The sequence below is a fragment of the Haliotis rubra genome, unplaced genomic scaffold (genome assembly GCF_003918875.1).
Source record: "Haliotis rubra isolate DU_JTF1 unplaced genomic scaffold, ASM391887v1 Scf704, whole genome shotgun sequence".
NCBI classification, from domain to species: Eukaryota; Metazoa; Mollusca; class Gastropoda; order Lepetellida; family Haliotidae; genus Haliotis; species Haliotis rubra.
In genome coordinates, this window is record NW_025767418.1 from 306,624 (window position 1) to 320,717 (window position 14,094).

At 40.5% G+C, this 14,094-nt stretch overlaps 1 long non-coding RNA gene across 1 annotated transcript; it reads left to right on the top strand.

Annotated features, from left to right (window-relative positions):
* The first annotated feature begins 3,791 nt into the window (after window positions 1–3,791).
* On the top strand, window positions 3,792–14,084 carry LOC124258969. Its single transcript, XR_006893719.1, has 3 exons — window positions 3,792–4,033; window positions 13,303–13,620; window positions 14,021–14,084. It is a non-coding gene; the product is annotated as an uncharacterized LOC124258969 (long non-coding RNA).
* The last annotated feature ends 10 nt before the right edge of the window (window positions 14,085–14,094 follow it).

Genomic DNA, 14,094 nt, shown 5'->3' on the forward strand with positions numbered 1-14,094 from the left:
GCCCTTTCCGTAAACGCCAAGACGACTCGTCCCCGTCTCGATGCTTGTTATGTGCGTAAATACATCGACAGGGGCGAGTCTTCTTGGAGGTTACGGAAAGGGGCGAGTGGTGACGAATGTCATTCCCATTCGTCACCTCGCCCCTACCGTAAACGCCAAGAAGACTCGTCCCCATTCGTCTTACTCGCCTCTTTCCGTAAACGCCAAGAAGACTGGCCCCGTCTCGATGCTTGTTATGTGCGAAAATACGACAAACCAATCAGAACGCGCGTAAATGAGTGCGGTGCTTTGCTATAAATAATCCCGAGTACTTAAATCGTTTATGGCATTGTGTCATTTTTGTAAAAAAAATTATGAAAAATATATATCGTCATATTGAAAGTACAAAGAAAGTAGCTAACAGGGTTTTGCTGGCTATTATGAAGTTTTTAATAAGAATCACGCGATTGACGGTGAGAGATTCAAATAAACGCACGCGCGTTTGGGTGTGTTGACATAACGGCTCTCATGGGTCCAACTGAGTGTAATTATACTCGCTACGAGTTTCAAAACAATAATATCGCATTTGTATGTGACTAATCAACCTTAATCTTTAACATTGGGCTTATATTTCACAGCTCTGGGGATATTTTAGTCTGACTATTTTTACTAGTCATTCATATTTTTTCCAGGTGTGTGACAGCAAGGTTACACGAATGTTCAGCTTGAGAAATATTTTAAAGTCATTTTTGAGTATCTGCTTTGGGATTTAATGTAGCTGAAAAATATTATTTTATTTGTATATTCAATAAAAAAAATTCCCATTCGTGATCATTAAAGCCTATTTAGAAAATTTACGTAATTAGAATATGTCTTTAACAAATATGTTTTTCTCCTTCTTTTAGTTGTATCAAAGAGGTTAATAAAATAAAAGTTGAACAACAAAGGGAATAACAAACATCCCTGTTTCAAACCTCGGCTCACCTCGAACCAGGAAGTAAACGAGTCATTCACTCACACACTACATTTAACTTAAATTTAATGCCTCTGGAGTTATCAACCTCATTTCTGTTCCCCTTCTTGTGAAGTGGGAAGATATTACTCTGTGACCAAGAAGAGGGAAAATCTCCAGAGTTAAAAATACAATTAAAAGTACATGCAAATAAGGTAGTGAAATATGGCCTCCGTGTTTCCACATTTCAAGATTCGGGGCATGTGAGAGGTCACCGATTTGCGGTTCTGGTCAGTATGTGGATCAGTACAGGATTGAAACACCCGTTCTAACTTCTGAACTGTTCAGCAGTGATACCCATTGTAAAACATTGACTTTGACTCTTTTTATAGCGTCTTGTGATTATATTCGAGAGAGGGCCCACGTGAAACGTTAGTGTATTTTTGACGATCTTGTCTTCGAGATTGTACGTGCGCTTTCCAACATTTTTTTGGAAATATAATTATAAATCGCTTCAAAACAATGATATTTTATTTATATATAACTAATCAGCTTTAATCTTTAACATTGGCCTTATATTTCACATCTCTGAGGATATGATAGTCTGACATTTCTTCAGGTCATTCATATTTTTTTAAACGTATTCATTATCAAATACGGGCGGTGGGGTAGCCTAGTGGTTAAAGCGTTGGCTCGTCACGCCGAATACCCGGGTTCGATTCCCCACATGGGCAATGTGAAGCCCATTTCTGGTGTCCCCGCCGTGATATTGCTGGAATATTGCTGGCGTAAAACTAAACTCAGTCAGTCATTATCAAATACCGCCAGGACCATGGCAGAAATTTCTGCTTTGGGACTTAATGCAACTGAAAAAGATTATTTTATTGGCATATTCATTAAAACAAATCCCATCTGTGATTCTTCAACCCTATTCAGAAATACACATTTGGAAATATAATGTGAACAGCTGGTAATGATTACATTAGAATGTGTGTTTAACAAATACTTCCCCCTTTAGTTGTAGGCGTTTTAGAGGTTTAATTCGTTAAAATAATTAAATAAAAACGAAAACAGGAACATCCATACAATATACGAGTGCTGGCTGATATTAAGTACCATTGGAATCAAACGTCATCATCGTTAATGGGGTGTGTTTGTTCGTTTAACAATATTCCAGTTGTATGGCGGCAGCTTGCGAAAGGAGGGACGTTGGGTAAAAGCAATGGATAAGCCTTGGCGTTGAAACTAAAGATGTCCGAACCACCTTTAGCAAGACTAGACTAGATGTCTATATCAACTAATCCAAAAGCTGCTTTCTCGAACTTTACACAACTCGCTTCAAGTGAGTGAGTGAGTGAGTTAAGATTTTAAGTCACATCGGCAATATTTCAGCCATATCGTGACTACAACAACTCGCTTCAAACTGACAACTTCCATTCAGGAAAAGTTTTGAAATTTTTGGACAAAGTATATCGACTGTATGAATTTAACTGAACGGTAATTTCCAATAATTATAAAAAAACAACCTAAATGAATCTTCGTTAAAATCTGCAACACAATGTTTCTACTTTGTATAAGATAGATTCAGAATTGCTTCCTAGTTTGTGCTATTTATGTATCCAATGACATCTCATCGTCATTATCGCCGTCCGGTTTGTCAGCACCGCCGAGGGGAAACACTTGAATAACTTCAACTATTTTTGACGATCTTGTCTTCGAGATTGTACGTGCGCTTTCCAACATTTTTTTGAACTATAATTATAAATCGCTTCAAAACAATGATATTTTATATATATATAACTAATCAGCTTTAATCTTTAACATTGGCCTTATATTTCACATCTCTGAGGATATTATAGTCTGACATTTCTTCAGGTCATACATATTTTTTTATCGTATTCATTTATTTTAAAATACCACCAGGGCCATGGCAGAAGTTTCTGCTTTGGGACTTAATGCAACTGAAAAAGATTATTTTATTGGCATATTCATTAAAACAAATCCCATCTGTGATTCTTTAACCCTATTCAGAAATACACATTTGGAAATATAATGTGAACAGATGGTAATGATTACATTAGAATGTGTGTTTAACAAATACTTCCCCCTTTAGTTGTAGGTGTTTTAGAGGTTTAATTCGTTAAAATAATTAAATAAAAACGAAAACAGGAACATCCATACAATATACGAGTGCTGGCTGATATTAAGTACCATTGGAATCAAACGTCATCATCGTTAATGGGGTGTGTTTGTTCGTTTAACAATATTCCAGCTGTATGGCGGCAGCTTGCGAAAGGAGGGACGTTGGGTAAAAGCAATGGATAAGCCTTGGCGTTGAAACTAAAGATGTCCGAACCACCTTTAGCAAGACTAGACTAGATGTCTATATCAGCTAATCCAAAAGCTGCTTTCTCGAACTTTACACAACTCGCTTCAAACTGACAACTTCCATTCAGGAAAGTTCTGAAATTTTTGGACAAATATATCGACTGTATGAATTGAACTGAACGGTAATTTCCAATAATTATAAGCTGGGGTTAATAGAACTTAATACTGGGTTGCAAACGCCAGAAAAGGACTCCCGTTCATTTCCGCAGTCCCGCCAGCCTCCCTCCGGTGTTCAATCCAACCAAGTTGGAGATGGGACTTGTCCCATGGGGAACCCGTCTAAGAATATCTTTGACTCAGCAACTCTACTCACTAACGCTAATAAAGTTCGACAGTTGGAAGACTTTTTTCAGAAAACAAACACTAAATGCATCTTCGTTAAAATCTGCAGCACAATGCATCTACCTCGTATAAGATAGATTCAGAATTGCTTCCTGGGTTGTGCTATTTATGTATCCATTGACATCTCATCGTCATTATCGCCGTCCGGTTTGTCAGCACCGCCGAGGGGAAACACTTGAATAACTTTTCCTGCTAATGTAGCATATAGTGAATCTCAATACTGTTTGACAGGGGCTTTCGAGTAACTTTTGTTCGCTTTCAGAGAATTTGTTTGTTCGCCGAAGATCTCTGAGAAGACAAGTTGTAGAATTTTTAAAGCCTAAATTGTAGCTGGGATCCAAGAGTGCGCGGACGTCGGAGAACACTGACCAGGTGAGAATGTTTTACGTAATACGATGACCCACGTTCTGTAATCTCCCACTGTCCTATTGTCTTGCCCATCTTGTTACAGGATAAATAGAGGGCATAGTGGAGGGGACAAGTATTATTATTATTATTATTATTGGATATTTATATAGCGCACATATCCACGCACTAGTGCATGCTCAAGACGCTGGTATTTTTTTCCATCGATCATTGGACGTCAATCTCAACGGCACATCTTATTATCAATCTCAACTCCCTGGGGAGCATACAACTCTTGCTACCACAAGGCGCACAGAGTTATTGCGGCTTTCCCATCCTTATGAGGTACCCATTCACAGCTGGGTGGACTGGGACACATAGTCACAATACTTGTCCAAGTTCACTGCACGTTGCTGTACCCGCAACTAGGTGTTTGCGCGTATTCATGTGGCCACCATCTGGTCATATACCAACGGATTCGTGGGTTCTTTTAAGTGCACAGGGTTGTGTACTGTACACTAGAGGTTATGACAACATTGAGAGAGTCTGCACACAAAGTTGACTCCAAGGATTTTACACCCGGTCACAGGTGGGCTCGATCCCGGCACCTCATGCTCGGTGGATCACTAGCCTAGCGGTTCGGCCAGCTCGCCCATCACACCCCCGAGTAAGACTAAACGAGCATAGACATGGGAGGGTTCAATGATGGAAGGACAATAAAGGGGACAGCTTGATAGAAGTGATGGATAGGCCTTGGTGTTTAAACTGAAAGGATGGTTGACGACAAAATATTAAGCGTAGGAACAGAAATCCCTGAACGTGTTCCAACAATACTGCACACACAAGAAACACAGAATGGAGTTTACTGGACGCTAACACACACCACTACTGACACTCCACTAAATAATACCCAAACCTCCATAGCCTTAGGTATATTTCGAACCGCATATAACCCTACTTAACCCACTTGTACAAATATAAACACAAACCACGCACAACACACATAAAAAAGAAATAACAGATAAATAAATACAATTACCAGCATTACCACCTCCCCCCGTTCTTCCTACCACTTCTGGCAAATACCAGAATTCAAAATTCATACCTAAATAAAACAACGGTCATAATCACACCTTTTTTATTAAACACTGAATAGCCTGATGGGACACATGAATGTCGGGGAGTGCACGTAAAATCTATAAATCATCATCATCGTAATGGGTACCGCTTTTGAAGTGTTTTGATTGTTTAACACTATTCCAGCTGTATGGCGGCAGCTTGTTGAGTGAGGGACGCTGGATGAAAGCAATGGATAAGCCTTGGCGTTGAAACTAAAGGGGTTTAATGTAAAGTGTAGAGGATAGACGTGGAAGAATGAATTGTGTGGTAGGAGGGTATTGTTCGTTTGCTTACAGTATTTAGTACACGTGTGCGTTTACAACCACAGGGGCGTGTCTCGCTTAGAAACACCGTTAGGAAGGCATATAGGTATAAAGACCCCACCCTATTACCGTATGAAAGACACCTATATGTCTTCCTAACGGTGTTTCTAAGCGAGACACGCCCCTATGTTTGTAATCGCACACATGATACTAAATACTGAAAGGAAACGAACAATGTCACCACTCGCCCTGTTCGCAACCCCCAAGAAGACTTGTCCCCCTTTCGATGCTTGTTATGTGCGAAAATACGACAAACCAATCAGAACGCGCGTAATGATTGCGTGCTTTGATAAAAATAATCCCCGGTACTTAAATCGGTTATGGCATTATGTATTAATATATCATGAAACTATACTCTTCAAAAAAATAAACTTGACATTGGACAAATTTGAATTTTAGGAAAATATTTGACACACACCAATCCATGTTGAATCCCAGCCTGTGGGGGAATGGTTGCCGACGACAAAAACGTTTGTAAAAAGAAACGTTTAACAAAAAAGTTAAATGCTCGACCTCACGTTGCACGTGTTTGACAGGTCTTCCTCCAGCAATGTTAGTTGTTACCTCGGCCTTCTCGAACACCGGATTTGTTCCCTTTTGAACATCTATGGGATACTCTTGATTGACGCTTACGCCAGCGTAATCCGCCACCTCAGGCACTTCAAGAACTGCACACAGCACTTCAGCAAGAGTATCAAAACATTCCTGAAGACAACATTCGGCATCTCCTTTCTTCTATGGGTCACCGCTGCCAAGCTGTTATCGATGCTCATGGTGGTCACAACAGATACTGACATTTTACTCTGATCAAGTGGCTTTAATAGCTCTCTGTGGTTTTTTCCAAACGTTTTCTGGATAATCATGTTTTGGAAATTTGTAAAGTGATGATTTTACTGTAACTGATCAAATGATGTCATGTTTGAATCAGTTATATGCACTCAGTAAGTAAACTCCAAAACAGCAGTGCAAGTTTCTTTTTTTGAATAGTATATATATATATATAGCGTCATCTTGAAAGAATACATATACAATTAACGTAGCTAACAGAACTGTGTGGTCTCGTGTAGTTTTTAGTTAGGATAATGACATGGATGATGAGAGATTCAAATGCACGCATGTGCGTTTGTTTACATAACGGCCCTCATGGTTCCAATTGAGTGTATTTCTGACGATCTTGCGAGCTTAATTTTGAGATTGTACGTTCGCTTTCCAACATTTTCAGAAAATGTAATTATAAATCGCTACGAGTTTCAAAACAATAATAATATCTCTACAAGTAACTAATCAGCTTTAATCTTTTACGTTGGGCTTACATTTCTGGGGATATTTTAGTCTGACTTTTTGGGGTCATTCTTTTTTCCCCAGCAAATTCATTTTAAAATTCCACCAGGGATATGCCAGCAAGGTTACACAAATGTTCAGTTTTAAAAGTATTTTAATTTCATTTTCGATTATCAGCTTTGGGATTTCATGAAGCTGAAAAAAGATTATTTTATCTGCATATTCAATAAAACAAATATATAGAAATATATATTTGGAAATATAAGGTGAACAGCTGGTAATAATTACGTAGGATTGTCTTTAATAAATATGTTTTTCTCTTTCTTTTAGTTGTATCAAAGAGGTTTAATTTAAAATATATAAGTAAAACAAAATCAGCAATACAATGTGAGGATGCCTCGGTCATATTATGTACCATTGGAGTTATCGTTCTTGTTTAAAGTAGTTCTGCTGTTCATCCTTTCAGAGGAGCACGAGTGCGCATCCCCTCTGGATCCGCCCCTATTGTTGCTTCCCCTGTGGTACTCTCGCTGAGGTATTTACTCACCAACATTTACATTCTCACATCGAACAGGCCAGCTCTCATCGGTACCTCGTATCTTACTGTAAGATGCATGTACCCGTATCCGCTCATGCTTGCGGTTCAACTGTACTTGTCACTGACACCATTCTGTTTTGAACAATACGAATCAATAACATTACTAAATATTAATCTGTACGAAAATAGTTTAATTAACTAAATAATACTAAAACTCCGTAGGGAAGCGGAGGATGTGGACTTTTCTACAATTCTGTTCTGAAAGAATTATGTGAGACAATCGAGTCCACCACCCTCCCTCTTCCCTGAAACGTTATCAATTCAAATGGGAGGACATGGTTTGATTAACATGGAGGGTCTTCATGACAGAATTTGATTGTGCACTTTTGCACACATTTACTAACCTGATGATCTTGTAAAGCATGTCAAATCTCATGATGAAAACTAGTCATCACATGAAAATACAGCTATCTAAAAAGGGCCAAGGATGTTGGACAGACGCCAAAACTCTGCAGTGCTGGATGTTACAGAAACTGAGTGTCAATCAAGTTAAGTGCAATATCAGATCAGGACGACCGCTGCACCTAGTTTACTTGTGTGTGATGAGGAGAAGAGCAGCCCTGTTGAGTCCTTTGTTTGGATGAAGTCGGCTGGCCGGAAAAGGAAAACAGAAGGCTTTCTGTTTGCTGCTCACAATCAGTCACTCCCCACTCGTAACCGTCATTGTGTTATTTTACGTCAAAATGTAACTATACTGGACCACAAAAGAAATGTCGCACCGATAGCGGTTTCTTTAGAGCACACACTTTAGTTCACTCCAGTTAACAATCAAATCGGAGGACTGAGGTCTAACTTGACAATTACGGTTAACACATTTTCGGGAATAACATTTAGAGGTCACACAAACAAAATCACTAAAAATGGTACCATTTCAGATATCCTAAAGTCAGTATCGTGTGTGGCCTCCATGCGCATCGATGAAAGCGTTGCATCGTCTGTACATGGAATGAATTAGCCTGTTGATGAAGGCCATAGGCACTTGGGTCCATACTCTGTGAAATGCCTGATCGAGTCCAGCCGCAGTTGTCGGCCTTGGTTTGAGGCCATTCAATCTTCTTTGAATCTCGTCCCAAAGGTGTTCTGTTGGAATTCAATCCGGACTGAGTGCGGGCTATGGTAGGGTTTGGATGCCATGTTGTTTTAGGAAGTCCAATGTTGCTCTGGACGTGTGGGCACGACCGTTGTCTTGCTGGAAGATGTGATTTCTGTAACGTCCAAAATGTGTCAATATAGCGAGCAGCTGTCACGTCATTTCCTCATCCTGGACCAAGATTCTGGAACACCACAGTGTCAACTAACTGGTTCAGACTGACTGCACCCCACACTATGATGCTTGGACCACCCCACTAGTCTCTGTCAAGAATACACTAATTGGAAAACATTTCCCACGCCTTCACCATTCTCTCACTCCGCCATCGACTGTCGAAACACAATATCAGCTTTCATGAGAAAACACCAGTTCTCCATTGTCGATAACGCCAATTTCGATGCTAAGTTGCCCATTGCAGTCTGTGTTTCGGCGGTGATGAGGGGCGAGGACAGGACTACGATAGGGTCTGTGACAGCAGTGGTTTCTTCCGCGCAAACGTCGGCGCACTGTACCGGCACTGATGGGTCTGTTGTTAGTCCCAGTAGTATGGCGTGCTGTATCCGTCGCCCTGGGGAAGCGATCCTGTAGATGGTGGCGCACTATCTGTCGGTCTTGTTACTGAAGGTCGCCCATTGCGTGGACGGTCTTGGATGCTGTTAGTGACCCGATACCATTCCTGCAGTCGGTAGATTGTCCTAACATGAACATTCAAATGATTGGCACCCTCCGAGCAGTCTGGACATCTTGCAATCGTCCCAAGACGTGCATCTTCTGTTCTCTCGTAAATCATGGCATGGTGATTGTGCCAAAACAAAAAACTGATTTCAGGCGAATTTGGGACCGCTTTCTATGGTAGGGTTGTCACAACATGCACGTGCATTTCATTTTCACGAATGTCATACGGAACCTTTTACCATGTCTGCCTTTTCGGTGCGTTTGGTCGATATGCTTTTTAATCAGAAAACACACTGATGTTGGTATTAACTGTCAATTCGGATTGAAAAACATGTTACCAAAACGTTACAATCATAATAAAAACACCACCTAGCAAGAACAAAATTTTGCAGTTGGTTTTGAAAAGCGACGTTTCTTTTGTGGTTCAGTATATGAAACGTAGATTGTATGATGAATTTTATGAGACTGTCCAACACCTTGTTAGTGGATGCCCAGTACTGGTGCAGACACAGTATTGTAAGCAACATAATGCATGACTTTCTAATGACGTCTATGGAATAGGCCCGTATACAGCCCAAGACACATCCAAGCCAACATACCGGCTCTTGTCCTTTTTGACAAAACAAATGGAATTATACATATCAGTGAGTTTTTAGTGAGTATTTGACAGCAATATGTATTTGACAACATGGCAAATATGCGAACCTCGCCTTTGACCTCGCTTGCAACACAAGCACACTGTTGTCCGACTTCCCTTTGTTCTTAGAACCCTTGGTTTGGTACCTCCTAAGTGCCAGGGTTCTCCACCGGGAGCACAATCCTTCCGATACTCTGGATAATGCAGAAGGCTGCATTGATGTCAAACAGTTTGAGAATCATATTGCCGAAACCGGTCTTCTTGAACAATTTTTTGAGGATGAAACTTCAGCACAAGAAAGGTTTACGCTAATCTTGATTCCGTGGACGACAAGTTAAAATTCTTAGCAACAGCCCCTGTCAAATACTGAATAAACATGGTCTTTTAAGGACAGGAAAACTTAAATCCCGAGTTGTGTCCAGTTGGAAACAATGATTAAAACAAAACATGAACGGCGAGCAGCAGAAAGAAATGTCGCCAGACTAAACTTGAAGCTTTGAGACAGATATATTGAGCATCAAGAATCAAACTGAATATCATTATTCGTCAGAAAAAGCTCCAGAAAGACAGTGATGCACAGCTAAAAGAATTCAAGACAACTGATTGCCATCACAAAGAAACTAAGAAGTCCCAAGTCGATTGAACGGTCTAGGACTGATACAAAGACTATGACAAACTCAGTTGCATCCTTTTTGATACAAAGAAGTGGAAAATATGAGAAATAACGTTATCACTGAATCGGAGAATGATTTAATGGAAATTGATATTCAATTTTCAAGGTAACCTCAGCTATTATTCCAAGCTACTTGGTCCATGGAGATGAAATCAATAATTGATGCCGGGCGCAGCAAACCGTGTTGCATGGATCTTATTCCTGCTTTGATTTTGACAGGATGTGTAGAAACTAGTCCTGCAGTCTCATATTTGTTGGACTCATCATGGCTGGAATAATCCAAACTATCTTCAAGCACAGCCTTCATAACTCCACTTCTAAAGAAGATATCGTTAGACACAAGTGTGCTCAAGAACAATCGTCCTGTGTCTAACTTGCCTTTTGTGTCAAAAGGACAGTGGACCAAACCATCCTTTTAACACCCCCAGCAGACTCTTTGGCAATTAAAGATACATCCTTATCCAGTGGAACTGTTGAACCTTCTGATCAAGTTCACTGTCTGGGAGTAGTCTTTGAGAAGACAATGTCATCAGAGGAACAAGCACTGACAGTCGCCAGATCAATAACTTGTTGGTGGGACCACAAAGTTCCTTGTTCACAACTATGTTCTGCTTACTCCCAACTCTATCACACAGTTCTGCAGTTACTCATTTACAGCACTGCCGTCTGTATCATTACCATAACTAAATCCATACAGCACACCACACCAATACTATAGTGCTTTTCTGGTTGGAAGTCATGTGCAATAGAACTTAATTATTATAATCGATTATGGTTCCTTTCTTTCGAATAAATGCATGTTAATGAATGTTCATTAAAATACATAGCAAAATAGTGTCAGACATCTCTCACATGCATATTCATACCACTTTGTTTAACCGAAATTGACATGATTAAGGTATAAAGACATTGTCATCCATAAAATCCATGATAATGTAACAATAAACAATCTGCACTGATGTGAGCGTGGTAGCAGTGGGGCATTAAAGGCTCCAGATGATGTAAACAGATTGAGGATGTTGTTCAAAATGTCAACCAATGATTAGCTCAGCTGAGCTTGCGTTACCGGATAGTTCTTGTCGTAAGCCTCGTTCCCTCTCATCGGAAACCTTTTCTATTCTAAAGAAACAGATGGCCGGCAGTAGTGGCCTCAAAGAGGTGAAGGTGCCTAGCATGTATCGACACACTCGCTACTGACCGTGTGAACTTGCTTCTGTAAAAATCCAGTCGGACAACTAAATCTCCACGGTCACTGGCCCGACTGGTTAGTGAATTTTCATAGGGTCAGTTTGTAAATATATCACTCTCTCCGACTTGTTAAGTTATAATACACTTTTAAATCATGCAAGATTATGGTCTGATATTAGCAGCTGAATGATGAAATCCGTGTCTATATTCAAATTCGGGCTAGTGAATTATTTTGTGGGCTAGTAACTTTCAGGCATATCTAGCCCGACAGGCTAGCAAAATTTGTAAACTATTTCGCACACTGTTCTGAACCATACCTTAAGTGAGTGAGTTTGGTTTTACGCCGCCTACAGTAATATTCCACCAATATCACGGCGGGTGACACCAGGAATGAGATTCACACTTGTATCCATGTAAGGTATCGAACCCGGGTCTTCAGCGTGACGAACTTTAACCACCAGGCTACCTCACCACACCGATCCATACCTTGAAACATGTCTTTTCATGTAATAGCCTTTCGTTCGAGGTAGAACACTGATACTCTGTGGTTATGGCAAGTCACAACAACCCTTTGCTTTCGAGTACATAATATTCCAAAGTTGATTTGATGAATGTGTAAACCGCTGTGGCAGTGGCACTGGTGGTGGACTGTGTAAATCAAGGAGGCTTATAACATTTTACCATTCCCCACCCTCGATAATCTCCAGATACTACCCTGGATGCATCTACGGCTCGGCCCGATGATTTAACTGCCTCTCTTGGTTGGCTCCGCATTTTCACAGTAGACAATCAGATAAACTGCCGTTACAACCGAGCTTGCAAGTGTCAACAAAGATAGCGGTCGTAACCGCGAAAGTTTGTTCGCAGTGGGACTCAGATTTTGGGGAAAAACATACAGACAAACTGACAGGTCTGAAACCTTTAAAAATATATGCAAGAACTCCTTCTACCTCTTTCAGAGTACCTCTGCAACAATATATTATTGTGTTGCCAAGTTTAATCGGTTAGATAAATTAAAAAAGCGAAAGTGAGTTGTGATTGGTACGCTCAACCTCCCAGCGTAGACCGCTGATTGGATAAAAAGCCAACCAAGGGAGGTAATAAAATCATCGGGCAGAGCCGTAGATGCATCCACGGTCTTTAGTCCGTTTGGCTCAAAAGCGGACCGATGAATTGCAATCTAACTCGAAAACTAATAAACATAACATACTCAATGAAACGATGAAACGATGATCATAATCAAAACATCATACCCACTCTGTGAGGTTTTTGCAGAATTTTTGTCCTAAAAATAATAAAGTTGTTTAACAAACTATCATTAAAATATTGACACAGTTCACTGTTTGTTACGAGGGAGGAGTGCAGAAAAAGGGACAGCCAGGTGTTCGAGAAGCACGTTCACAGACAAAGTTATTTATTCATTAACCTGTGCTGTGCCGTCTCCATCCGTTCTCGAACACCTGGCTGTCCCTTTCTCTGCACTCCTCCCTCGTAACAAATAGTGAACTGTGTCAATATTTTAATGATTATGATCAGCGTTTCCGTGAGTATTTTATGTTTATTAGTTTTCGAGTTAGATTGCAATTCACCGGTCCGCTTTTGAGCCAAACGGACTATAGTGGAGAGTTATCGGAACGTATACCCAGGAGATTATCGAGGCTAACCATTCCCAAGAACCTGTGGTATGTATATGTTCTCCTTTTATCTATCAGAGATGGATCTAGTGAAGGTGTGTATGGCCGTGGTGCTGCCTCTGATGGTGTACTGTGTGTGTGAACCCGGGCTTCAGGCCTGTGAGTGGGAGTCTTGGGGTGTGTGGAGCTCCTGTACCAGAACATGTGCTGGGCTGAGAACCAGAACACGGAAGATGTGCTGTGGAGTTCATGTTCCAGACTGTATCGGTAAATGTCGCCGACCCAACACGTCTGTGGAGACAGAGCCATGTGCGACACACTGCCCCAATGGTGGAAGTTACATTGATGGCTACTGTCACTGTCCTCCTCTCAGATATGGAATTTGTTGTGAACGAGGTGAGAGTTATAGGTTAATAATCAGGTTTTCGATTTCACATTAAGTTTATTTCTTGTTTACCGGGGCCTGTTATTGCCAATGTGAATTTTTAATCAGTGATTTGAATAACATTACGTCATGTCTGGTGTCTTTGGTAGTGATATTACAAGGCTTTGAATTCTTCTCATGTGTTGTTCAAAAAGGTCATTGCAATAAAGATGTTCATTTCTTGTTCATAATTGTCCATAAAGACTTTTAGAATGTTTGTCAGTAGATATACAAATTCTGGGCGAATTTTGTCTTATTTCAAACTATTCTTGAACTGAGCTAGTGGACACACCACAACGTCAGATAAATAATAAGCGATGTAGGAATATCTGTAAAATTTGTGTACCTGTTTATTTCATGACATGTTTACAGACGAGACGGCTGCGCGTGGTGGCTGTGCCCGACACTGCACGTGGCTCAACTGGTTGTCATGGGGGAGACTGCAG